The sequence below is a fragment of the Podarcis filfolensis genome (genome assembly GCF_964270895.1).
Source record: "Podarcis filfolensis genome assembly, chromosome: 11".
NCBI lineage: Eukaryota > Metazoa > Chordata > Lepidosauria > Squamata > Lacertidae > Podarcis > Podarcis filfolensis.
The window spans coordinates 56979019-57004985 of record NC_139613.1 but is presented as its reverse complement, the minus strand read 5'-3'; the positions used below and the strand labels follow the sequence as shown (position 1 = coordinate 57004985).

Here is a 25967-nt window from a genome sequence, read left to right as displayed (position 1 = left end):
GGCTGACAGGAAAACATTAAAAACAACATTCCTACCAATGTAATAATATTTTTTTTAAAACCCACAATAACATTTAAGTACCAAAAAAGTACGTAAAAAATTGCTACAGAACCTACGTATCCAACAGATCACAGAGTTCTGCAGGGGAGGGCATCCTGCAGATACCATCATCATCAGATCACAGATCACATTTGTCTCCACTGACTGAACTCCAAAACTTATGTAAGCCATGATTTCCAGACTGCCTGAGGTTCATAGTTTTGTCTCATGGAAGTCTTGGAATGCACAGGATACATTATTTTTTGCTGTTCAGTTAGCAGATCCCTTCAAAAACCATGATCAAATTTGTGTACACAGATGTACTCTCAGATTTTTTAATTGTTTTGTTGTCATTCCATTTTAAAATCATCAAGACCCACAAGGATATATGACTAGGATCAATGTTTCCATGTTGCTGGTAAGTCCCAATTATTTGGTTTTGTGCAGCCTATCAACATAAACTTTACTTTGATGCTTATTTTGCAGGAGCCCATGCAAAATCATGCAACTTGAGAATGAAACATTTTAATTTGACTGAATTTGACTTTTGCACAGGCACCATGGGAAAACAAAGTGTGAGTGTGTGCATCTGAACCACAGGCTGAAAGAGGTTGACCAAGGATCTTACATCCAGCAAAGCTGAATGTTGGAAGATTCAGGGCAGAGAAAAGAAACTACTTCTTTACGCAGTGCATAGTTAAACTATGGAACTCCCTCACACGAGAAAGCAGTGGTGGCCACAGTCCTGGATGGCTTTAAAAGAGGATTAGACAAATACTGTGCAGGGAGGAGAAGACTAACAGTGGCTATCAGCCATGAAAGCTAAGGTCTGCCTCCCGTCACTGTAGGCAGAAATGTTTCTGAATACCAGTTTCTGGAAGCTGCAGGAGAGGAAAGTGCTTTTGCACTCCAGTACTTCTTACAGACTTCCCACAGGCCGCTGAGAGAACAAGATGCTGGACTAAATTAAGGTCACCAGATTTTTAAAAAAGAATCCAGGGACACTTCTTTTTGTTTTTGAAAAGAGAAAAGAAAAGTTCTTTTTTAAAAAAAATTAAAAAATTAAGAAGTAATGTCTTCTCTTTTGTGGTCTCCTCTGTTGCGTGGCCTTCCTCTGGGCCCCAACCTGCTCTCTTGGAGCGCTGGCTGCCATGGAGTAGGCTCGGATCAGGCCTGGGCTCAGCCATGTGTCCTTGCCCTCCCAGTGCTCTTCTCCCTCTCGTATTCAAATGGCACGGCAAGGTCAGGGCTCCCCTCTTTTTTCTCCTTCCTCTTTCTCTCTCTTCCTTCTCCTCTCCTCCTCCCTGCGTCGGCCCCGGAGCGCCACTGGGCAGTCAGCTGGGTGGCCGGGTGCTCTTGCTCCCAGCTCGATTTGGGTCACAGGGGGGTCAGCGGTTCCCCCAGTTGACACGGTGGGTGTCCCCAGTTCCCCCTTGGCAGTGGTGGCGGCAGCAGCAGTCTCAGCAGCCCAGAGCCAGCCTGGTAGCACAGTTGGCTCTGGCGGGCTTCAGGAGCTGCTTGCTGCCGTGGCATCCGCCATTTTGCCTCACCAGTAGTCCCCATATGATGTGTCTTGTGCCGTTGAACCAATCACACAACATTCATTCCCTACTAATAAATCTACAGCACTTAAAATATACATCCGGGGACATTCCAGGGATGGATTTTGTCCGGGGACAGATTTGTAAATCTGGGGACTGTCCCCGGGAAATGGGGATGTCTGGTAACCATACACTAAATGGCCATTGATCTGATCCAGCACAATCATCTTATGTTCTATTTTGTCATACCCTGATTGTTGACTTCCTGTATGCATCTTTTTGGCTACTGTGGGAAAGATGCTGGTCTGATCCACCACAGCAATTACAAAGCAGAGTTAAAGGGAAGAGCGTATTTTCATTTACACTGCAATAGGCTAGCTGTATGTTGGAACTAACATGAGCCAACAAAGGTGGAAGAACTCTAGAGCTGCCAACTGGACACTGGCAAAATAAGGAACACGCTGTTAGAGGATGCAAAAGGGTCTTGCAATTAAATCAGATCTTTTGAAGGCACTTGCCTTTTATTACTCAAGCACTTAAGCTTTCCTTTCAGGGATTAATTTTTTCCCCTGGTTTTAGTAGAGCCAAATTAATTATTTTACTGCTTATCTTCAATCTACACCTCAAGGTCAGTGAATGTCTGTCAGCATTCAGCTGGGTAAATGATCCTTTATTCATAAGACTGCAACCCTGCTGAAGCCTTTTCTTAGGATGTCTAGTCTATTAATCCGGTTGCTAATTGACTCTTTAATGATGCAGTGAGAAAGCAAAGAAAATCTGAAGTTCTGAAAGGACACTGAGAAAAGCACGGCGGCTAAGCCAGCCTCACTACACAGTGATGAAATAGATTTCTATAAAAAGAAAATCAAGAGGCTCAAAGCGGATGCAAAGCTCCTGAGCAAGTGTGCATTCTTCTCAGCTCTCAGAGCCAGTTTCCACATCTGATTTTTGGAGACTCGGGGAAATGTTCTGTGTTTACAGGGTTAAATGCGATGTGATCAAATGGTAACACCTTTTGTCACCTCTTATGGAACTAGACAAGAGAATTAGAGCTGCACATTACTACTCAATGCATGGACCAGGGTATGCAAAGTCAGAAACAGCATTGGTCTCCAAAATGTACCATGTGGCCCAACCTCAACCCAGCTCTTAAAACTACAATAGCAAAATGACCTTTTTTTCTTCAATTAAGTATTTGAAACATACAACATGCAGACATGAACATAGCTTATAGGGGGTGTAATACATTTGATACTGATGAACCCTCAAGAATACAAGCAACAATGCGAGCCATAGTTTTAATTGTAGAGATGTATAACCAATATAGCTTTCTGGATCAGGCTAATGGTCCAATCTACTCCTCCATCCTCTCCTCACAGTTGCCAACCAGATGCCTGTGGAAGACCCTCAGGCAGGAGTCAAGGTCAAGAATAGTTCCCCCTGCAGTGGGCTCGAGCAACTGGCTTTCAGAAGCATTACTGCTTCCAGCTGGGGAGGCAGAGCATAGTCACCATGGCTGGCGGACGCTGGTCGCCTTTTCCTCCCTAACTTTGCCCAAGCATCTTTGAAAGCCATCTAAGTTGGTGACCATCCCTGGATCCCGTGGGAGCGAGTTCATAGTTTAACTATGTGCTGTGTGAAGAAGTTCTTTCTTTAATTTCTTCCAACATTTTATGTCCATAAGTTCTAAGGTTCTCATCTCTATTCACTTTTTTCATGCCACACATAATTTTATAAGCTTCTCTCGTGCTGCCTCTTACTTGCCTTTTCTCTAAACTAAAAAGTCTCAAAAGCTGTGACCTTTCTTCATATGTGGGTCACTCCATCTCCTCTATCATTTTGGTGGCCCTTTTCTGAATCTTTCCCAGCTCTTCAAAATCCTTTTTGAGGTGAGGCAGTATCACTAGGATATGCCTAACTTATTCCGTACGTTAAGAGTAGTGCCTTTGGCTTCTTGAACTACATGATTTGTTCAGTTAAAGGGTTGAGCTGACATGCTTCTGTTTGAAAACACAATTAATTCAGAGCAACAAGTTGGATATTCCGGTTGCTTTTGACTACTTTTATAGAAGTGCTATTTAAATTATTCCTCCACTTCTGGAAATTTACATTGATTAGAATGCCCATTTGATTTAAAAAGATTCCCCTCTTCTACTTTCTCACTTGCATGAATGACATTCACAAGTGACACATTCCAGGCTAAAAGGAAGTTTTGACAGTCAGTTGGGAGGGGAGGGGCCCTTTTAATGTGACTTAAAACCTGGGAGTGCTAACATGCCATGTTATGCGACAAAGGCATTCTTTGTACAGTTGGCCATTCATCTGCTAGAGCTATGACACACTATGAGGATTGTGTTATAAATGATGCTGAAGAATCTATGGAAGGATTAAACAGCGTTCCATACCACCCACAGTTTCCACCACTCATTGTTGCACAGAAGAAAGGGAAAGGAAACCAACAGAAACCAATTATATGTCTGGGACAGATCAAACTGGTCCTTCCTTTGAATCCAGCTTGCTAGCTTCTACTGCCTACTATTTGTTCCTGCGTCCGCTTCTGTAGTGCCATTCTATTAAAACCCAGACCGCTGCCACCGCCCCACCCCATAAGTGACTACTATTACTTCCATTTTAAAAGCCAGAACCCACACAGTTGCTTCCCCCCTTTTGCAGGATGCTAGTAATGGTAAGGCACTGACACAGTTAAACCACCCACAAACACTCCACAAATATTTGTTTATTGGAAAGTAAAATGTGGAGAGGGCTCCAGGACTGAAATGTGTCTCATTAACAAGAGGCTTGAAAGTGCTGTGGTTGAACTCTGGCAAAGGCTCCTAGTAGTACAATACTGAAGTGTTTGGGAAGTCATCAACCAGTCCTTTTAAGATCAAAAACACATGATATAACCACAAGCTGCACTTTATGAAATCTGAAACTGTAGCATGAAGAGTGGCCTAATTTAATCCATGTGGTCCTCTGCGTTTGAAGTTAATAGACCTATTCTTGCTGTGTGGGAATGCAATATGGCCTTTAATGAAATGATAGCCATGCCTTGCCAAATCATTTATCCTTGGGGACTAATTCTATTTGTACTTACGCTAGAGATAATTCATGGATTCCATAAGGTCTTCTTGTCTCTCTCACACACATTATGAAGAGATAATGAATTTCAGTCTTCAAAAATTTTCCTACCTTCAGGGGTAATGGTAAGAGCAGAATCTGATTGGGCCCACATGTGTACCACAGTTCTTAGTAGCGAGGGGCAAAACAAAGTCACAGGCCAGGAGAGAACTTTGCATTTCAGCCACACCACCAGCTTTTTGTTCCTCTACTACTATTCAAGTAAGCAACCTCATAAAAGTGTTTATAAATTCTGTTTAATTGGCTGGCTTTATGTTGTTTTCTCATCCCCCACCACCACCCCCGCAATCCCAGTATCTTTCCCCCTTGAGAATCTCATGGCTCAGGAACACAGCAGATAATTGGATTACCAGCTCAGGTATTTGAGCTTTACAGCAGACCTCACAAACCATATACTGTGGCTTTTTAAGAGACCTAATTCAAACAGTAAAAAGCCTCTGCACAGTCTGTTTCTTTTACCCATCCATAACCAGACTTTTCTTTAGATAAGCCAGACCTGCATAACATGTGACCCATTGTGCTGAAACACAGTCCTGTATGACGGCTTCTGGCTTCATTGCAGCAGAAGCGGTTTAGTCCTGCTGGCCCCATGACCCGGAAAGCTGTCTGTGGACAAATGCCGGCTTCCTTGGCCAGAAAGTGAGATGAGCGCCGCAACCCCATAGTCGCCTTTGACTGGACTTAACCGTCCAGGGGTCCTTTACCTTTACCTTAACTTATGACAGCTCACCATATATGACCTCTCCTTTTTGCTTATTTTCCAAAATATCAACCATGATAATTCAGAATTTCTCAAGAGAAATAGCAGAGAACGATTAATTGTATAAAATAGAGCAGAAAGGGGCATCCTGTTAATACTAATCAGCAAAACCAAAATCCCCCCCCCCAATTGCTTCTGGCCTGGCAGTGTCTTCCTGGTCACATTGCTTCAGCACTTTCAAGATATTTACGTCTCTTTTCAAGCCTTTATTCATGCCCTCTAGACATCATATGGGTGCATGTGATTAAAGATGGAATAAAATTTCATACTCCAACAGATGTTCAAAGAAACATAATCAGTGTGATCACTCAAGAAAGATGCAGCTAAGAGACTGACACCTTTCTCCAGCAAATGCAGATCAGGTGCAGAGTTACAGGTGGTGTACATCCATATGGAAAGCATCTGGGGCCTGATTCAAATAAGTTGTGCTAGCAGAAACCAGTGCAACAAGTCCTGCTAGTGTAATGGGACTTCCCCTCCTCTCCTCCCACTGTGTAAATCTGGTTGGGAGAGCCACCAGATCAGGTGAAGCAGAAATGCTTACACTAATGGAATGAAGGCTTTTGTACAACGTTGATTTCCACCTCCAGTGTGATCATCCACATTCACTCTTTTGAATTCCTAATCATGCCTAGAGTGTTCTTTAGATGCCTATATCTGGATCATATCCAAGGCAATCACTCTAAGGTATATGAAAGTGAGTTCCTCAAGAAGCAATGGAACTCACTTCTGATTGAATATACTTAGGAACTGATTGTTAATCTCTTACAAAAGGCTTCTCAGACCAGTGACTTTTACTCAGAGAATATCCATTACAATTAATGGACTTGAGTTAATGATGCCCATTAATTTCAATTGGTCTACTCTGGGTAAAAGTTCACTGACTACAACTCCAGGTGCATTTTGGTTTTGTGGCCCATGTTGCCTTAAAAAGACAAATTTTACTTGCAGCCAAGAGAATTGTTTGCAGAGTTGTTTTGTTGTATCATGCACATAGTATCCTAAGATGGCACTGCATTAAAAAAACGAAAACAAACCCTGATAATATACTGTACAATGCGATCAGTGGTGATGACATATATACCCAGATGCTCAACACTCACAACTTCAATTTCACACTGATTCAGATTGCAGGGTAACATAAGAAAATAAGAGGAACCAGCCTTCATCAGACCAAAGCCCCACCTAGTCCATTTCCAACAGGCACCAACCAAATGCATCTGAGAAGCTCAGAAGCAGGAGATGAGGGCAATATAGATCCGCCCCCCACAGTTGTTGTCCAGTGACTCCACTACAATTCTATTCAATATTTTCATATGGCTCAAGTGGAAAATTCATACAAAGGAAATCAAAATGCAATAATAATTAGGAAATGTCCAGCAAATAGCAATCTTGAGTCCTTGCTATGTAAATATTCTTGTATGTTTCTCCACTTTTTCAGAGAAAACAAGTAAAGACTGAGGTTAATTAACACTTCCTCACGTACACTTTCTAGCCTTCTCTACTGAAAACTTCCTGTCATGTTTCCACTAGTTCCTAGGCCATTAATTGGCTGGGGATTTTTTCCCCTTTAGTTAAGTCAAAATCAACATCCTTTCATACTGACTGTCAACATATAACAGCCTTTGGCCTGCAGTGATTCCAACCTGAGGGACACAAATGCAAATGTTTCTGGTAGGGTTGTTACCTAAAGTCCACTCTCAGCTAATATAATAAATAAAACCAGGATTTTCTATATCCTTGTTCCCTTCCTAAAGCCACATTTCTTTGAAATCTTGTAAATATTAGAACATATGAAATCACTAAATTCAGCTTTCGCTGCAGGAAATCTACCCTTCGTTAGATATTATGGCCTTTGCATAATGACTTGCCCCCATCACAGCCAAGAGAGCATTGTGGGATCCAGAACACAGTGTTTTCATGCCAGTGCATGAACTCTTCCAGGAACAAACTGATGCTAGCATGAAAGCTGTCTATACTGGCACCCGAGTGTGATGTCTGGCACAAGATAAAATTGTTCTAATTTTGACATAGTTGTATACAAGCCAGTCTTGTTGGCTTCAAGTAAAACCTCTCTGAAAGTAATTGTGCGTAAGATTGCTGTAGTTACCCTGTACCCTGAAAAAAATATATTGGGGGCCAAACTATGTACTTCCACATACACACTTCCTCTGTGTGTGTGTGTGTGTGTGTGTGTGTGTGTGAACACATATGGTTCATTTTTAAACATAATTCAAACCTTGTATTTGATACACTGCATGCATACAACTGAATTTGTGTTTTGGATAATGATTCATTACACAGGACGTCATCAACTTATGTGGTTGTTACGTTCTCGGGATCATGCCTAAAGCCAAAATTGCATATAGACAAAACACATTAGGTGCAATGGTGAGTAGGATTGCTGAAATATTTTCTCCCAGATGCCCACCCACTTTCTGCCCCCTTTCTTTTTATTTTTTGCTGAGTGCACACAAGTTAAATGCACATGAACTGTGGGCTTATTGCACAGATTTATGGCGTGACCACATTTTGGGACACTTTGTACTGTTCTGGTCACCACACTTCAAAAAAAAGGCTATTATAGAGCAGAAATGGTGTAGAAAAGGGCAAACAAATTTGCCAAAGAGCTAGACCAACTCCCCTATGAGGAAAAGTTACATTGTTTTGGGCTTTATAGTTTAGAAAAATGGTAAAGGGGGACATGACAGGAGTGAATACAATTAAGTTTAGTGTGAAGAAGAGATGGGGAAGTTTTTCTCCCTTTCTCTCATAATCCTAGAAACTGGGGTCATCCAATGAAATGGAATGGTGGGAGATTTAGAACAGGCGAGAAGAAGAACCTCTCTGTGCAGTGCATAGCTAAATTATGGAATTCTCCACCACAAGGAGAAGTGATGGTCCCCACTTCGGATGGTTTAAGAATGAGATTAGATCAATTCATGGAAGATAAACTACTAGTCATAAAGGATCTAGCTGTGAACGTGAGCAGAATAGTTGTTGTCGCTTGCATGTCCCACTTGTGGCAGGCTTCCCATAGGGATCCTCATTTGGCCACTGTGAAATCGCAATGTTGGACTAGATAGGCCCTTGATCTCAACCAGCGGGGCTTTTCTTGTGTCCTTATGCCCGCACTTTCCTTGCTGTGCAAGCCAATCTAGCAGCGTCTGCTAGTTCAGGCATGTCCATTTGGGGGCCTAATTCAGCCCGCCAGTTGGTTTAATCCGGCCCCTACAGGGTAAAATCCTAAAAAAAGGTCAACAACTTTGGTCAGCCGTTACGTATGTTCACTTCATCAAATCTAGTCCTCTTTGAAAAAAGTTTGGGCACCCCTGTGCTACTTAGTTAATTAGCAGTGTCATTTTTTACCCCACATTTCCTCCAAGAACTGCAAGGTTCTCAATCTCTTCATTTTAACATCACAGCCATCTTCAGAAGTAGGCTAGGATGAGAGACAATGATTTGCCCAAAGTTACTCAGTGAGCTGGGTACACACACTGGCTTCCACAATTTTATTTCTGAGCGGGGGTGCCCTGAATAACGAATACAATAAAGCTAGAGAAAATTCCCAATGCGGCAATTCTATACAGTCCTACACCCCATGGAAGTCAGTGGGACTTTCTTCTGAGTGGACAACTATAAAAAAGGTAAAGGTAAAGGTACCCCTGCCCGTACGGGCCAGTCTTGCCAGACTCTAGGGTTGTGCGCTCATCTCACTCTATAGGCCGGGAGCCAGCGCTGTCCACAGACACTTCCGGGTCACGTGGCCAGCGTGACAAGCTGCATCTGGCGAGCCAGCGCAGCACACGGAACGCCGTTTACCTTCCCGCTGGTAAGCGGTCCCTATTTATCTACTTGCACCTGGAGGTGCTTTCGAACTGCTAGGTTGGCAGGCGCTGGGACCTAACGACGGGAGCGCACCCCGCCGCAGGGATTCGAACCGCCGACCATGCGATCGGCAAGTCCTAGGCGCTGAGGTTTTACCCACAGCGCCACCCGCGTCCCGGACAACTATAGATCACACTATTATTCCCTCAAGCAATGTGTCTTCAAACAGCCTAGCTGTATGTATAAATTGCTTTGAAGAGGGGCTTGTAAGTGAGGTGGCAAAAGGTGCTTAAGAGTAGTACTGAGTGCCCAGCATTCTAGTACTTGAGAACAATTCAACATTGAAAATAGGCTCTTGTGTCCCTCCAAGTCCCTTAATATGTCTGCAATACATAATCTTAAAACTGAAGGATATTTGGAGTTGTTAAATGGAAACAAGGAAATGACAACATGACTTTTTTTTTAAAAAAAAGTATTGCTCAATTTATAGAGCAACTGTAGACTTCTTCAGTTAATAGGAGTTTTTTTATAGTAATATGGGAAAGAGAATACAGATGTTTAAGAGAAAGAAATTTAGAATCAAAGGAAGTAAACTGTAATGAGACATTCTGCATTTCACTTAAACATCTGTAAAATTACCTAAAGGAATGGATTGAGCTGAAAAAGAAACTTTAACTGATGTTAAATCTAGGAAACCAGTGGCCCTCCAGATATTGTTGAATTACAACTCCCTTAACCCCTCACCCTTTGGCCTGCTGGCTGGGACTGAAGGATCCCTCAACATCTCAAGGGCATCAAATTGGTGATTCTTCCTCTACACCATGAGACAATTGTTACCAACCCATAAAGCACTATTTAGCTGGTGGCCATGCTGTTCTTAGCAGGAATGAGAGCCATTATTGCCTCTGGGCAACATCAAGGGATGCATGAGCCCACTTACCCTTCTCTCCTCTGCAGCCCCTGTACGACCCACCCAAATTTGCTCCAGAAGGGCTGCAGAGTGGAGGGGGAATCCCTTCCACCAAAGTGCTTATTCCAGTGCTGGATTTTACCCTCTGTTATGAGAATGTGGAAGTGGAACCTAAATGGCAAATCGTAAACATACAGGAGATGTCAAAGCTGGCCCTGATCCAACTCATGTGAGGTGCCCTTTATTTCCTGCTGGCTTCTCATAGTAAGAGAGTCCTGTTGGCAGTGGCAGCTTCAAAAGTTCAAGCCAGTTTTAAACCTTTTCAGTTGTATGATGAATCATTTTGATTTTATTGTTATTGTGTATATATATTACTTTGCTGCTGCTGCTGTTGTTTATACCCCACTTTTCCCCCCTGACAGTAACTCAAGGCAGATTACAGATAAAAATATGTGATATATATAAAAATATGTGACAGATAAAAATATAGAAAAAATTCCAATAATTAAAAAAAACAATTAAATTAAACAATTAAATATTGATTAAATTAAAAGTACACATGTATCTATTAAAAGCATATAGATAATTACAATAAAAGCAGCACAGTACCCCAAAGCAAAAAAAAAAACAACTATTACCACTCCTTTAATTATTTGTTCTCCATTGTGACCCATGGTTGAAACACTAAAGATTAACTGACAGACTGACTTTGCTCACTTACACAAGAGTAAGCTTGATGGATCTCAGCAGGAGCTATTTCAAGGTAAACATTAGATAACCAATTGCAAAGCATGATTACACTTTAGGCTCCCACAGTCCTATGAACCTGATGCTACTGTGCTATTATCACACATGCATATCACAAATCAATCCTGCAAATGATTTCCCATCATACACAGAAACGGCATTCTAATTGAAGAAGAAGGTATGATTTTGTGCTCTTTTCAGATGAAATTTAGCTGAGATTCCTGCATTGTAGGGGGTTGGACTAGATGACCCTCGGGGTGCCTTGCAATTCCATAATTCTATGATTCTATTATATTATTAGAGTTTCTGCAAATGAACTGCATGATCTGGACCTTGTGTAGAGTAGAAATGAATTTGCTCTCCACCACAAGAATGAGTTTCAAAGCTTTACTGCAAAACAGTCTAAAAATAGTTACAAATAAACATTACAGAATGTTTGTTTGGCTCCCTTCTTGACACTTAACACTGAATCACAAAATACAAAGTAAGACTGCTCTCAGACAGCAAGAGGGTTCCCATATTTCAAAAAGTAAAAACCAGGACACCCCAAAGTTGTTGAGCAATTCTTTTTCTTACAAAAAAACGCCCAGATTTCCCATGGAAACATATGGAGCTTCAAGGACTGTCAACGATTCTGAGTTCCTGCTTGGGTTTCTGGGATGAGTCATCAATTAGTCTAAACCCTCAAATGGAAGCATCCAACATTTCTTTGCCATGATTGCTAAAGACAAACCTCTCTTGCCTAATGCAAACATATCTGCATAGCATTTTAAATACAATGCAATCTAACCAAATCATTTTATGGATATTAAACATATATCTTTATCACATTATAGAACATTATTTCAAACTGACTCCTTGTGGGTCATCATTCAGTGTTAAGTGTCAAGAGGTGAACCAAACAAACATATGACCAGAATTATGTATCAGAGGCAATCTAGAGCTTTATTTGATGGTGGAGACGTGTGTGTGTGTGTGTGTGTGCGCGCGCGTGCGCGTGCATGCATATTAAAATAAAATGTAAATAAAACTGAAAGCTAATTTTCTAAGTATTCCAATCATTTTCTGTTCACCCACACAAATAAAAGCTTAACTACGGAGACCCCAAGATTATAATAACCGCATGCCACAGGAGCTGCTTTTAAAATAAGTACGTAGAGCAGAACTGCTGGCCCCACCTCCAGATTTCACTCTGGAATCAGAAAAAAGCACAATAAGGCAAACTCAGCCTGCAGCAAAAGATACCATTCTAGTAACAACAACAAAACCCAATAAGCACTATAACTGTGCCAACACTTGTTTATGGAATAGTGCTTTCTCTTAGCATGCATTGGAATAGGGTACAGACATTTTAAATGTAGTTATCAAAGGTGGCTTGGGCTGCTAACAGACATTGGCTTCATGTTGATTAATGGAGCACACTCAATTAACACTGTGCCCATAAAAGCAGTTTTGCATGGCCGTTCACAGAGTGTTCATTTTTAATTTTAATTTTACTTCAGCTAGAGTGCTCCAGTGTGACCGATTTGAGGATTACCATTTAAAGTAGGACCGGCCCTATCATGGGCCATGCTGAACCACACCACTTAGGTGGGGACTGGGGAGGTGCACCAGATTGTGTAGGGACACGGGTGGCGCTGTGGTCTAAAGCACTGAGCCACTTGGGCTTGCCAATCAGAGGTTCAGCTGTTCAAATCCCTGTAATGGGGTGAGCTCCTGTCGCTCTGTCCCAGCTCCTGCCAACCTAGCAGTTCGAAACCACGCTAGTGTAAGTAGATAAATAGGTACCACAGTGACGGGAAGGTACTGCATTTTTCGCTCCATAAGACGCACCTTTTCCCTCCTAAAAAGTAAGGGGAAATGTCTGTGCGTCTTATGGAGCAAATGCGTGGTCCCTGGAGCCAAATTGCCCATGGGCAAAAAGCAGATCGTGCTCTCTTTTTTTGAAAGAGAGAAGTGGGTGTTGAAACAAAGCCTCTGAGCAGCTTATCAGCAAGCGATCAGATGGCTCCCCATCTCTAGGGACTCTAGCGATAAAGGAGGCTGCCTGGGAGCAGGTAGGTAAAAGCACATGGATCCTCAGGATTTTTGCACTGGGTTACCCCAAATACACCATCAGATCACATAGCATATCCATGGCTACAGCCTGCACCAAAAAATCATGTACCCACTGTTTTGTGGGACTGCAGTGGCACAAAAACGTGGTTACAAAGCAAGGTTCCACATGGATCTTCAGGATTTTTGCATTGAGCTACCCCAAACTCATGGTCAAATCACATATCATGTCTGTGGCCACAGCATGAACCACAAAAATCATACATCCACTGTTTCGTTCAGAATTTTTTTGTCTTGTTTTCCTCCTCTAAAAACTAGGTGCGTTTTATGGAGCGAAAAATACAGTAAACGTTTCCATGCGCTCTGGCTTCTGTCATGGTGTCCTATTGCGCCAGAAGCGGTTTAGTCCTGCTGGCCACATGACCCGGAAAGCTGTCTATGGACAAATGCCGGCTTCCTCGGCCTGAAAGCGAGATGAGTGCTGCAACCCCACAGTCGCCTTTGACTGGACTTAACCGTCTAGGGGTCCTTTACCTTTACATTTTACCAGATTGTGTGCCACCTTTACATATGCTGCCCGCAGGGCTGGCAGACCACTGTTGCCCACCCAACGCTGCTCATGGCTCCCATTTGCCTGAGTGTGGCAGCAGTGTGGGCATGCCCAGCTTCCCTCTGAGGAGGGGCCCTTTCTCATTGCGAGCGATGTTGTCCAGAAAATGCATGTGCTGTGGTCAATTGACTTTAAAATAAAATACAGTTCAAAATTCCCTTGAAGTCTGAGGGAAAGTTGCGCTGTGCAGAGTGGCAATCTCTAGGCGACCTCACTCACCACGGTGCCAGTGTGAAGCTGAGAGTGCCCACAACATTGTTGCTTGGCCAATGACCAGCTAGCCTGCAGAATGGAGGAATGTGGAGCAGGTGAGAAAGCAGCAGCAGGAGGAGGAGGAGGCAGGGTCAGAGGAGAAGAAGAGGAGGAGGAGGAGGAATTTGGACTGGAGATCCCGCTTTTCACTCCCCTTAAGGAGTCTCAAAGCAGCTAACATTCTCCTTTCCCTTCCTCCCCCACAACAAACGCTCTGTGAGGTGAGTGGGGCTGAGAGACTTAAAAGAAGTGTGACTAGCCCCAGGTCACCCAGCAGCTGCATGTGGAGGAGCGGGGAAGCGAACCCGGTTCACCAGATTACGAGACCACTGCTCTTAACCACTACACCACGCTGACAGAGGAAGGAGGGAGAAGAGGAAGGAGGGGGTTTCTGGATCAATCCAGGCGGCACAATGCTTTGGACAAGCCAGGGTCAAAGTGATTAGAATTACAGCTTAAGACAATGAAATGAGCCACCAATAATGAACACTTATAAAAGGCCCAACATAATGTAATTTTGGCTGTTTTGCAATGCTATGACAGCAAGGTTTATAGGCCCTGCTTGGCCCAAGTGCCATGAAGCTTCTGCCCTCTCAGAATTCATCAGTGGCCAGCAATACTAAAATATGTTTTGTTTGTTTTATTTGTAATTTAAAAAAAATTAAAAAATTAAAAAATCAATAAAGGAAGCATTTTATTAAAAAAACCCTATTACCCCAAAATGTTATTTCCTTCCTTTTTACACAACAGTTCTACCCCAACCTCAGCTTACTTAAAGAGCATGGTAGCAGGAATCTACCTTTGATTCTACTTCTGGGTGTTCCTGCCGCTTGCTTTTGTGAGAGCTGGAACTTGCAATCTATTTCAATTTGTACAGATTTGCTAAAATGCCTTTAAAGGTTTCCATGAACAAGTAGATTGTCTGGACTTTGTTCTATACGCCTGCTTTAACATTCACTTCTATATCTGAGTATTTTCTTTCTTACTTTTCAGTCCAATTTCCGTGACTCAAAACCTTGAAAATGGTAATAGTGGCAATTATGTCATTGAGAATGTGGCTCAGCTCTCAGGTTAAGGTTTCACACCTGGGTGTCATTATTCTCTTCCATATCAATTCATTATTTAAGGACTTATTATTTGAAAGGACTCACCATGCTCTGGCAATTAGAGTCACAGAGATTCAGTCTGCATTAAGTGTATTTATTTTGCTTTCCTAGCTTATCATGCCAGAATCATTAATGCCATTTAGTGTAATGGTCACCGGCCACTTCTGAACTGCCAATACTGTCCACTTTCCATATAAACCACCATTTTAAAAAGCACACGATTAAGTGCATATGTGTTTCTCACAGGTACCAAACACAAAAGGTGCAATACAGCTCAATTGAAATGCATGGGACTTATGCCATTGTCCTCAATGGGATGCAGATTGCATAAGGAAAAGGTTGTGTAGGAACAATGTAATAAAAGAGTTCTAAAGAATATTGCCGTATTAATATGTGGCACATATTTTCCTTTCTTTCTTTCCTTTCTTCCTTATTGAAGTAAACATGGTGCAATCTGAAAATGGATGGGCTTTTATTGTTGTATGAAGCATTGGAAATAGATCCATGCTGTTTTAAAAAAAGGAATCATGTTCTTTCAGCCTTCATAAAACAGAATAAAGTAATTTAATTAGGATAGCGGTATATCCTCTCAAACCATAGATATCCTAATAAGGACTGGACAAAATTGACAAGGGTCGTTTCTCAGGCGTTCCAGCCAACTTGAAAATTAGCTGTTTCATTTCAGAAATATTTATCTTTGGTAAGGTAAAATGATTTTAGGACCCAAAGAACTGGGGTGGCCACCATTTTGCTTCTCAAAGAAAGTCCTGTTCTACAGTGCCTTTTGAATTTTGAGGAATTGGCTGCTTTCTTTGCCATTGACTGGAGAGACTGCTGCTATTCTGGACAGAAGTTGAATGTCTACAGGAAAAACAAAACACTTTTACAGAGTGGGTGGATCATTCCTGCGCCAGCTCATTTTATTTGAGAAGCACAGCGCTTAATCACCCTTGCACAAGAAAAGTAGTGACTGATGGAGGCTTGTACAAAATGTAAAGAACCAAAGTTCCATTTTATGCAACCCCATTTTTTATTATTTTAAACAAATATTTAACAATGTCTTGACAAAATCCTTCAAATTATATATTCAAAGGTTTAAAAAACATCCCACACAGGTGTGTTTTCTTTGGGGGGGGGACATTGATTGCAGTCCTTGCATATCTAATCAAACATAAGCCCCATGAGTACAGTGGCACTTACATCCAAGTAAACCCATTGCAAAATTGATGGAAAGGTCTCGAGAAATGAAGTCAGGATAAGGTGATTTCATAGAATGATTTATTCTTGAATTACGGAGTCAATTTCTTGATTTATTTATTGGTCATGCCACTAATGCTAATCCTAATTAGAGAAGTTGGTTCACAAATTATTTAGTACTTATGCCAGCAGCACGGAGCAATGACGCAGCTTCTGGGAGCCAGAACTACGCCTAGGCTGAGTACACAAAGTTTTGCAGGACCTAGCTGCAAACCCTGCCATTGTGTACCTGGTCTGCTGGCTGATGCAACCATCTCATCTCACTTGCTGGGATAATGTTGATGGGAGTGGCAGGCAGATTGTACATGCTGTGACTCTGACCTGCATATGTCAGAGCATTCCAGCTCCTGAGCTGGGCTGGGGCCAAGCAGTGACCATTTCACTTTCTTCATTCTATTTTCCCAGAAATGATTTCTTGTTCACACAGACATTCAATCCAGAAATTGCTGGTTTGTACAACAGGTGGGAGAGGGAGCTGTCAGATGTCATTCAATACCAGGAAGGAAAATAGAAAAGTAAATCAAAAGAAGTTAAAAAATTTTGGGATTCCATCTACAACGAACTAAAGAAAATACTTAAATACACCTTTGTCAAAAAGCCCGAAGCCTTCCTTCTGGGAATGATCGGAGAGGAGATTAAGAAAGAAGATTATATAATGTTTCAATATGCAACTGTAGCTGCCAGGATTCTGTTAGCACAAAATTGGAAAACCCCAAATACCCCGACCGTTAAAGATTGGCAAATTAAATTATTTGAGTGTATGGATCTGGCAAAAATGATGCAGAGCATTAGACAGCAAAAAGGTTCAAGGTTTATCGACAATTGGTCTAAATTCATAACATATATGGAAACAAATTCTAGAGATATAAAAATCACAGTAGGTTTAATATAACCCTTGTGATGTGTTTACGCTAAAAAAATGAAAAACTGCAGAATGGATTTAATATTCATATAACCCAAAACCGAGATGGAGGGAAGTCAAACGTTATTTATTGTTAATTAATGTTTGTTTTTTGGTTGGTTTAGGTGTTTTGATTTGGTTGATCTTTTCTTTTCTTTTTCTTCTTTTTTTGGTATGTGTTGGCTATTTTTCTTTTTCTTTCTTTGCTGTTGTTTGGTTTAGAAAATGAATAAAAAGAAGTTTAAAAAAAAGAAAAAAAAGAAAAGTAAATCAATGGTAGAGTACCAGCTTTGCATCTTGGGACACGGGTGGCGCTGTGGGTTAAACCACAGAGCCTAGGACTTGCTAATCAGAAGGTCGGCGGTTCGAATCCCCGCGACGGGGTGAGCTCCTGTTGCTCGGTCCCTGCTCCTGCCAACCTAGCAGTTCGAAAGCACATCAAAGTGCAAGTAGATAAATAGGTACCGCTTTGGTGGGAAGGTAAACGGCGTTTCCGTGCGCTGCTCTGGTTCGCCAGAAGTGGCTTAGTCATGCTGGCCACATGACCTGGAAGCTCCCTCAGCCAATAAAGCGAGATGAGTGCCGCAACCCCAGAGTCGGTCACAACTGGACCTAATGGTCAGGGGTCCCTTTACCTTTACCAGCTTTGCATGCAGGAAAAAATGTCCTTTTTAAAAATTAGCTCGGCACTCTGACAAGAAGAACCACTCTTCTTCAGCTTCTGCAGGAGCCTCTATTCCAGAATACCTCAGGCCATGGCATATGTATGCTGCTTTTGGGCCTAGAAACATAAAGATGGAGGCTACAGCTGCTTTGCTCAGTACTTCTCTGCTTTGTTGAGTGTCACCCACCCCTTGGCTATGCCATTGACCCTGCTACTGCTGCTGCCTGGCCTATTAAAACTCATGGGGGGGGGGTTGGGGTTACAGACAGTCAAGATGGGGTGCAACACTTAGAGATGGGAGGAAAAATTGATTCAGGTAGCATTTAAAGGCAAATCTACTTAAAAAACAGTGCAAACCGAAACACAGCCACCCACAGAAATTTGCACTTCTCTTGATTTTGCAGTGCAGTTCTACAGTCAAATAATGTATACTGCGATGTGTGCATAAAAAAATGTACTGTATATATAAGTGATAAACTACCAAAATGCCTTATATTGAGGAAACTTGATTTACAAAAATGTGTGTGTTGGTCCAAATTGCATAAATCAATGTGTATATCAGGAGAAATTTGCACTAGAATGCGGGTGGGTTTTCCTAAGGACTTAAAAAAACACACAAACTGATGTGAAAATGTGGAGAACTGACCTTAAGATTTTAAAAATGTGAAACTGAGTAAAACCAAAATAGACAGATTCACTCTTCCCTAACAACACTCTCCCTAGCAGAAAGTATATTTTAGAGAGGTGTCTTATCATGTGTTGTTGTTGTTGTTGCTGCTGCTGCTGCTAATTGAATTTACACACCACCCTATACTCAGAGGTCTCAGGGCGGTTCACAGAACAAAATAAAAATATAAAACCACAAAATATATAATCAAAATAAAAACAACCCCTCAATAACTTCCATCCCAGAAAAAGTCACCAACATTTTAAAAGGGCATAGTATGTTGTTGTTTGAATAATTGTGTACAACTTATAAAAGAAATGGCTAGAAAAATGTCTAAATCTTCACATTTCAAGTGGGAAGCTACGTGTTTATTCACTAAAGATATTCAAGAATTCCCCCCCGGATGTGGTTTTTCCTTTTTGTAATTTGTTTGTTTTGCCCATAATTATTTGAAGTATTTAGATTAAGTTAATTGCTCTTGAACATCTAGCTGAATTTTGTGGGATTTCTTTCTGTAAATAAACATGGTTACATTAATTAAATATAAGCAGCTGTCTTTAGTTTTCAAACCAAAAACTGAGTACTACTTTAAAAATTAGGAATATATGATAGCTACAGTTACAGTGCTTCAATTCCATTTATTATTATAATTTAATCACCCCAATACATTTTTTTTTTCTGAAGAAAAGATGTGTTCTTGAATTTCTAAGGTCACGATTCCACGGGCTGAATAAGTAAGTTGGAGAAGAATGTATCAAATCATCTCTGCCAGGCAAGGTGCAATGCCCTTCTTTCAGTATGGTAGGCAGAGAACCCAAAAATCTTGCAGGTAATTATACACAAGGGCCACAGAAAGAGGCCGAGTTAGACCAATTCCTGAGGAAAAATGGATTACAAAAAATTTCTCAAGAAAAAAAGACATTGTTGAGTGACAAAATTACAGAACAGGAAGTGGCGGGTGCCATTCAAAATATGCAGTTGGGCAAATCTCCAGGACCAGACGGTTTAACCTCCAAATATTATAGAGTTTTGAAAGATTGGTTAATTCGGCCACTAATGGAGGTGTGCAATGAGATATTAGAGGGGAAAAAGGCACCGGAGTCGTGGCAGGAAGCTTACATTACACTTATACCGAAAACTGAGTCTGAAAAGACGCAACTTAAGAACTACCGCCCCATATCCCTTCTTAATGTGGATTACAAAATATTTGCTGACATTTTGGCTAATAGGTTAAAAAAAGTGCTATTGGAAGAGATCCATAAGGATCAAGCTGGCTTTCTCCCGGGTAGACACTTATCGGACAATACAAGGAACATAATTAACATTTTGGAGAAGTTGCAAGTGAATATAAATACTAAAGCAGTTCTAATCTTCATAGACGCAGAGAAAGCCTTTGACAACATTTCTTGGAGTTTTATGAAGAAAAATCTTCAGGGGATGGGGGTGGGTCAAGGGTTTGAAAATGGTATAAGTGCAATTTATTCAGAACAAAAGGCTAAATTAATTGTTAATAACGTGGTGACAGAGGGATTTAAGATAGAGAAAGGTACACGACAAGGCTGCCCAATTTCCCCATTGTTGTTTATATCAGTCCTGGAGGTACTATTGAACATGATTAGAAGGGACCGTCTGATTAAAGGCATTCAGGTCGGAGCTAAGCAATATAAATTGAAAGCATTTGCAGATGACTTAGTCTTAACATTACAGGAGCCAGAATCTAGTTCGAAAAGAGTTTTGGAAGTGATTCAAGAATTTGGGCAGATGGCTGGTTTTAAGTTGAACAAGTCAAAAACTAAAGTTCTCGAGAAAAATCTAACACCGATCGAGAAAGAAAGGTTTCAGAAGGAGACAGGCCTAACAATAGTAAAGAAGGTCAAATATTTGGGGGTCAACATGACTGCTAAGAACTTAAACTTATTTAAAGATAACTATGAGAAATGTTGGTCAGAAGTGAAGAAAGATTTAGAGATATGGTCAAACCTGAAGCTTTCCCTGTTGGGTAGAATTGCGGCTATAAAAATGAATGTATTGCCAAAGATGTTATTTTTGTTTCAATCTTTGCAAATTTTAGACAAAATGGACTGTTTCAAGAAGTGGCAGAGAGATATCTCTAGATTTGTCTGGCAGGGCAAGAAGCCCAGAATAAAATTTAAAATACTAACTGATGCTAAAGAAAGAGGTGGATTTGCCCTGCCAGACCTGAAACTTTACTATGAATCGGCCGCATTTTGTTGGCTGAAAGAATGGCTGCTTCTTGAAAACACAGACATTTTGGATTTGGAAGGTTTTAATAACGTTTTTGGGTGGCATGCATATCTGTGGTACGACAAGGTCAAAGCTCATAAAGCATTTAAAAACCATATTGTCAGGAAAGCATTGTTTAACGTCTGGTTAAGATATAAAGACTTACTGGAGAATAAAACCCCAAGGTGGTTGTCACCAATGGAGGCAAAGGCACTCAAAAAGTCCAATATGGAGGCCAAATGGCCGAAATATTGGGAAATACTGGAACAAGAAGGAGATAAATTGAAATTGCAGAGTTTTGAGAAATTAAAAGATAAGGTGCGAGATTGGCTACACTATTTTCAAATAAGAGAAGCCTTTAACATGGATAAAAAAATAGGTTTCCAGGTGGAAAAATCAAAATTGGAAACTGAGTTGTTAGAACCCAAAACTAAAATACTTTCAAGAATGTATAACTTGCTGCTAAAATGGAATACGCAGGATGAAACGGTTAAATCTGCTATGATTAAATGGGCTCAAGATGTTGGTCATAACATTATGTTTGCTGACTGGGAACAGTTGTGGACCACAGGTATGAAATTTACAGCATGTAATGCCTTAAGAGAGAATATTATGAAAATGATATACAGGTGGTACATGACCCCAGTCAAGCTTGCAAAAATCTACCATTTGCCCGACAATAAATGTTGGAAGTGTAAAGAAAATGAAGGAACATTCTTTCACCTTTGGTGGACATGCCCAAAGATTAAGGCTTTCTGGGAGATGATATACAATGAAATGAAAAAAATATTTAAATATACATTTCTTAAGAAGCCAGAGGCTTTTCTCCTGGGCATGGTGGGCCAATTGGTGCCAAAGAAGGACAGAATTTTCTTTATGTATGCAACAACAGCAGCAAGAATCCTTATCGCAAAGTATTGGAAGACACAAGAGCTACCCACCCTGGAAGAGTGGCAGATGAAGGTGATGGACTATATGGAATTGGCAGAAATGACTGGCAGAATCCGAGACCTGGGAGAAGAGTTGGTGGAAGAAGACTGGAAGAAATTTAAAGACTATCTTCAGAAATACTATAAAATTAATGAATGCTAAAACCGTGCTTGGGTTGGTAATAAGTGGTAATTAGTGATAAAAGTTAAATAAGATTATGCAAAAAAAAAAAAAAGGCATTGATGATTGGCTGAAAATATCGATATAGAATGTGTCATGGTATAAAGTTTAAATATTTGAAAAAGGGTAAGAATTTGCTGAATTAAATATCTAAACGGGAATACAAAAGGGGGGAGGCGTGAGGAGGTCAAGAACATAAGCATATGAATTTGAGGTTATTGGGAATAATGGATTTGTTTTTATTTTTTGTTCTTTGTTTAAATTTAATTTTTCTTAATTAGTTGTGATTTTTTTTCTTGTATCTCTGTGTGTTTCTTTTTTCTGTAACTTATGGGTTTTTTTTATTCTGAGAATTTCTATTTTTCCTTTCTGTAAAACTTTAATAAAAATTTATTTAAAAAAAAAAACAAAAATCTTGCAGGTAACACCCGTGGATCTTGACTTCAGGAAGGCATTTGACAAAGTCCCCCATGATATTCTTGCAAGGAAGCCGGTAAAATGTGCATTGAACAAGGTAACTGTTAGGTGGAATTGTGGTTGGTTGACTGACTGAACCCAAAGAGTATTCATTAATGGTTCCTCGTCATCCTGGGGGAAAGTGACAAATGGGGTGCTGCAGGGTTCTGTCCTGGCCCCATTGTTGTTCAACGTCTTTATAAATTACTTGGACAAAGGAACTGAGGGGATGCACATCAAATTTGCAGATGACACCAAACTGGGAGGGGTAGCTAATGCTGCAGACGATAGAATTGGGATTCAGGATGACCTTAACAGATTGGAGAACTGGGCACAAACTCACAAAATGAATTTTAATAGGGACAAATGTAAGGTTCTGCACTTAGGCAGGAAGAACCAGATGCACTAATATAAGATGGAGGGCATCTGGCTTACTAGTAAAGGTAAGGGTAAAGGGACCCCTGACCATTAGGGCCAGTCGCGGACGACTCTGGGGTTGCGGCGCTCATCTCGCTTTATTGGCCGAGGGAGCTGGCGTACAGCTTCCGGGTCATGTGGCCAGGATGACTAAGCCGCTTCTGGCGAACCAGAGCAGCTCACGGAATTGCCGTTTACCTTCCCGCTGGAGTGGTACCTATTGATCTACTTGCACTTTGACATGCTTTTGAACTGCTAGGTTGGCAGGAGGCTTACTAGTAGTACATGCAAAAAGGATCTAGGGGTCTTAACATCAGTAACAAGCTTAACATCAGTAACGCAGCAGCAAAAATAGCTAATGCAACAGACGTACAGTGTCAAGATCAAGGGAAGCTATTTCACAGTGGAACGGACTCCCTCGTGAGGTGGGGGACTCTCGTTCATTGGAGGGTTTTAAGCAGAGGTTGATTCACCATCTGTCATTGATATTTTAGTTGAGATTTCTGCATTGCAGGAGGTAGAAGACCTTTCAGGGTCCATTCCAACTATCCGATTCTATGATAAAAGAGGATTCGGGTCCTGACAACAATGCAGCATGATTGGTTGTGACCCACCCATCTCATCTAATAAGCAGAACCTAGGATGCGGGTGGCACTGTGGTCTAAACCACAGAGCCTAGGGCTTGCCGATCAGAAGTCAGCAGTTCGAATTCCCGTGACGGGGTGAGCTCCCGTTGCTCGGTCCCTGCTCCTGCCAACCTAGCAGTTCAAAAGCATGTCAAAGGATTGTTGGAAAAAGAACTACATGATGAAAATAATAAAAATTTATTTGCAACAAAAGCACGTCAAAGTGCAAGTCGATAAATAGGTGCCACTCCGGCAGGAAGGTAAACGGCGTTTCCGTGCGCTGCTCTGGTTCGCCAGAAGTAGCTTAGTCATGCTGGCCACATGACCCGGAAGCTGTACACTGGCTCCCTCGGCCAGTAAAGCGAGATGAACGCCGCAACCCCAGAGTCATCCGCAACTGGACCTAATGGTCAGGGATCCCTTTACCTTTACCTAGGACCAGCTGCTGCAGGGTTCCACTTATTAGATGAGATGGGTGGCCATAGAAAGACCCACCTCCTTCCATGCCCTAGGAATAGCAAGGCAAGAAGCTGATGCTGTCTGTATTCTTATAACGGCAGAATATAAATCCAGTGATTTGTCAAAGGATTTGTGCTATTTTGCAAGCCATTCCACCTGCTGAACTATTGCTAATTGTGACACAGATCACTGAAAGCACCAAATCCTTATTATTTATTGTTGTTTGTCATTTGTTGTCTAGTCTTGAGAAGGAAAAGAAATGAAAAAGATGGTATAAAAGAAGTTATCTAAAACTAGCAAATCTTACCTAGCTGAATGGGTTTTGCTGTTCTGAAAGGGATTAAATGTTAGCTGATTTGGGCACACTCTTCTGAATGATTGTTCAATGGCAACTGAGATCAAAGTATATTGAAAACAAGGCTGCTTCTTTTAAATCAAGCAGCAAACATGGGAGAGATGGAGAGAGAGACCACGTGTTTTGACGCAAGGAAAGCACAGACTCCAAGCTATTAATAAAACATTGGACAGCACCTATAAATAATTGACAGTTGTCATCTAGCTGTTTCTTGGTTATTCGTTGGTTGAGAGTTGGTCTTTTATATTGGTGCTATCTAATCTTGTTACATCACTTGCACTTCTCAACTCAAACATTAATATGTTTGCTTCTGACATGTGATACAGCCTGACTTCTCAGAGATATCACACACCGCTGAACTGCTCCAGTCAAGAGCAATGTAATTGTCATTGGCAGACAGAAATATTACAGCCAGACAGAAGAGTGTAAATAATGAAAAGGCGAATCTTCAATACAGCACAAAGAAATCACCATAATTAGAGAGAGATCTTTTCAACCACAGCCACTGTACATCATTCCTGAATTAGAACAGCAATACACTAAATGGAAAGGCTCTGTTCAGCATGCACCTGCACTCTTTTGATTATATATCGCAAAGCTCCAGAGCAGGTGTGTGGGTCACCGCGAAGAAATTTGGTAGATTACATATATGCATTTTAGTATTCTCCTTTTAATGCTAGTTTTAAACACCTGTAGAGGTGGGTGGCACTGCAATTTAGCTGAGAGTATAATACAGTCATATATAGCAAGACTAAGCACACCTAATTGCCATATTTTAATGATGTACAGACAATCTAAGGGCACAATTAACCAGCAGGATGCAGTCATAAAAAGGAAAGCTGAAAAGGGGTGATGAAATATAAATGCTTGGAGATTAAACCTACAATAAATTTGTGATAAAAAATGATTGTGCATCAACTGACAACACAAGCATATATAACACTAACAAGCCTTAATAGCAGGGAAATTAAAATCTCAAATGCTACATTTGCTGGTCTCTCAAAGCATACAACAGCAAAAGGCATACAATCTATCACTGGTAATGGTTTGGAACCATTTATAACTAGCATTTGGGAGAATATACCCAACTTCTAACATCTAACCACTCAGCTGATTGCAAGTTTTCAGCATGACTTGTAAATTGGCAAGGGGCAGAAAGTGACAAACGAAAATACTTGTTAAAAAAGGTAAAATATATTTTTTTAAAAAAAAAGAGTCAAGGGAGGAGTAAGGAAAAGGTTATTACTAGCAGGGGGTGGTTCATATTCTTGCTCTTTGGTTGCTCAATCCACTAATTATGACTGAGGAAGTCCTGCCATTTTAAATTATTATTTCTAGAGATTTATAGCTTTACTTTCAAACTTGCCTCTTGGATAAAAAAACAAAACAAAAAAACCCTTTCACATTCTCAGTGAAAGGCAAGTGAACTCTCTCTTTATGAGGACTAGTTTGAAGAGGCATTTGAGGAGATGCCATAGGAATGAAAAGGGGGGGGCATTATTAATTTCACCTGTCTTAAATGTTGCTAATCTCTGTCTTGGCTGGAGGGCAGGTATGGTTGTCTGATAAAAGAATCTTGCCTGAGAAAAAATTGACCACAATGATTATATTCCAGTCAATTCTGCCATGAAGGGTTTGGAGGAGATGGAAAACCCAGAAGAGCTTTGAGGAGAGGGTCTGGGAATCAGCAGCCTGGGATTCATTGATCAGTTTGGTAAGTACATATTGCTTGCACTGGTCTCAAGTCTTCCCACTCATCTCTCAAAAGACAATTCTCAGACATCATTGTATTGTAATCTATCTTGTTGTTGAGAATAATCTG

At 41.0% G+C, this 25967-nt stretch overlaps 1 long non-coding RNA gene across 1 annotated transcript; it reads left to right on the top strand.

Annotated features, from left to right (window-relative positions):
- The first annotated feature begins 305 nt into the window (after window positions 1-305).
- On the top strand, window positions 306-25967 carry LOC310745136. Its single transcript, XR_014539973.1, has 3 exons — window positions 306-457; window positions 7786-7872; window positions 25761-25967. It is a non-coding gene; the product is annotated as an uncharacterized lncRNA (long non-coding RNA).